We start from the raw sequence: 2868 nt of genomic DNA on the forward strand, positions 1-2868 counted from the left end.
GATGTCATAATTGAAATGCATATGGGTGCATTATCGGCATGAAAGGATGCCATAATTTAAATGCATATGGGTGCATTATCAGCATGAAAGGATGCCATAATCGAAATGCATATAGGTGCATTATCGGCATGAAAGGATGCCATAATTGAAATGCATATGGGTTCATTATAGGCATGAAAGGATTTAATAATTTAAATGCATATGGGTGCATTATCGGTATGAAAAGATGCTATAAATGAAAAGGCATAATAATGCATTATAAATATGAATGAATGCTATCAATGAATATAAAGAATAATGAATAAAGAGATAAATGAAAAAGAAAAAAATATAAAAGAAGATAGGTATGCTAGGCATACTAAAAATAATTAAGATAATTGTGAATGAAATACAATTTAAATGAGGAGGATTATAGGATCCTTAAAGAACATATGATTTAGTACGAACTAAATAAATTTGACATACCTATGTATACACAAAGGTTACTTTACAATATTATGTCTCACTAAGTAAATACTTAACGTGTGTTTTTTCCATGCATAGGTAAAAGTGGAGACAAATTAAATAAGGAGTGCAACAGTAGCAGTAAATATCATATGTTAAGGTTGACTCTCATCAGTAACAGTAGGACAATCATGTTTATTTTGAACAATTGCTGACATGTAATCAAAATTAAAGAAAAAAGCTCTATAATGTATATAAAATGGACATTTTGATAGTATATTTCGATGATTGTTTTATCATTGTGCTAAAATGTTTCAAAAGTAAGGTGACACCCATATCTCGTATACAGAAAGGTGTACGGGAGATGGGTGTTACATTTATTGGTATCACAGCTACATGTTTAATTGATTCTCGGTCGAAATTGAATGTATTTTGATGTAAAAAGGATTACATGCCATTAAGATTCTCAAAGTTACTGATATGGTGTCAATTAGAGGGTGATTGATGTCACTCTTTATTAGCTTTATTGTTATTCTTATGTATGTCCTAATAGATGTCGAAAACTAAGGATAAAGGTAAGAAAGTATATGATATTGAAAAGAAGGTCGAGATCAAAATTGACCCAAGAGAATCTGACATGATTTTTGTATCATGCCGTAGAAGGGTAGAAACTGATAGGGATTTTCCTTCATTCTGTTGAAGGAATGCCCCAGTGTTTAACGATGTTTTTGTATTGGAGGAATCTATTAAAAAGTTTAAACTGTTATAAGAGTAAATTTGGTTATTAGTGTAATTTTAGCATTAACTGCTATGAGGTTATTGCTACAAAGTTTTCAAGTCTTCTTAATTAATGATGTGGATAATTAGACTTTTATAGTTAAGAGAGAAAATGTTTCAATTGCTCGAGAATATTTTAAATAGATCTGGACAGTTACATGGATTTCCTTAAGAAGGAAATGAAAGAATTTAAAATAAAAGTATTCTATTTAACTTAATCTCGAGTGAGATGATAGTGGTAAACCCTAGTGGGTTATGGTGCAAGTGTAAGTTGGACATGTAGTAAACAATTAATAAAGTTTCATGGGCTATGTTTGGATCTGATGAAATTGTCATTTGATGATTTAAAATCATATTGAAAATAAGTTGTTTGTCTCCAAAGACGATTAATTCATAAAGATGCAAAGGGTATGAAAATTATAGTTCTAGTGAGAAAGTAAAATCTTCACTAAAGGTGATATCGATAATGATTGTGAAGAAAATGATGTCAGAAAGATATATATATATATATATATATATAATATATATATATATATATATATATATATATATATATCTTTTATGGTTAATGTGATAGATACTCAAGTAATTAATGTAGAAATTGTTTGATAATTTCACAAAAATTGGTAATTTATAGATGTATTTTCAGGTAAATTGATTGAGTTACCTCCATATCGAAAGGTGGAATTCAAGGTTAATGGTTATTAAGCTATTGAACATGTTTCTATGATTTAGTATTAAATGACTTAAGTGAGTCGAGAGAATTAGAGGCTCAATTATAAGAGTTGATTGACCAAAGTTTTATCAACTTGAGTATTTCAACTTGGGAAGTATGTGTTATTAGCGAAAAGAAAGATAAATCTATGTGGTTATACATAGATTTTGACAATTAAATAAAAACTCTTCAAGAGCAGAACTTGATTGCCAAAATATTCAAATGTGACACTTTGGTTAGTAGAGATAGTTTCTTATGGCCATGTTGTTTCGGTATACAGTATAGAAGTATATATTAAGAAAAACTCATGTTGTAGTAAATTAGAAACTCCCAAAGAATGATCCTGAAGTTCGGATTTCTTTGGGGCTTGTTGTTTACTATTGAAGGTTAGTGAAAAACTTTTCGACGTTAGCTTTGTTGCTAACCATGTTTTAAGGAAAGATATGTCTTTTTGTAGAACAAAAAAGGGTCAAGAGAGTTTTGAAATACTAAAGATGACTGTAATAGAGACACTAGTGTTTATACAACTTGAGTTGGGTAAAGATTATGTAGTTTTTACTAATGCATCAATCAACGATTTAGGAAGTGTGCTTATGCACAAAGGTAAGGTGGTGATATATGCCTCAATAAAGTTAAAGAATTAAAAGAGGAATTATCTACGCATGATTTAGAGTCGGCCGTAGTCGAATGTCTTAAAAGATTTGACGTTATAATTTGTATAGTGAGTGGTACTATAGTTGTGCTAATTACAAAAGTCTTATGCTGATCTAAAGAGAAAAGTGATTAAGTAAAAAAGAAAGTAGTAAAGTTTTATGAAAGTATGGCTTTGGAAGTAAGTATTGCGGTTGGGACCGAGTTGAGAATTATTGAACTTTAATAGATTTTATCAATTAACTTTTGTCTTCTGAAATGGACAAGACCTATAATGTTTT

Source organism: Hibiscus syriacus, unplaced genomic scaffold (assembly GCF_006381635.1).
Source record: "Hibiscus syriacus cultivar Baekdansim isolate YM2019G1 unplaced genomic scaffold, ASM638163v2 tig00113725_pilon, whole genome shotgun sequence".
Lineage (NCBI taxonomy): Eukaryota > Viridiplantae > Streptophyta > Magnoliopsida > Malvales > Malvaceae > Hibiscus > Hibiscus syriacus.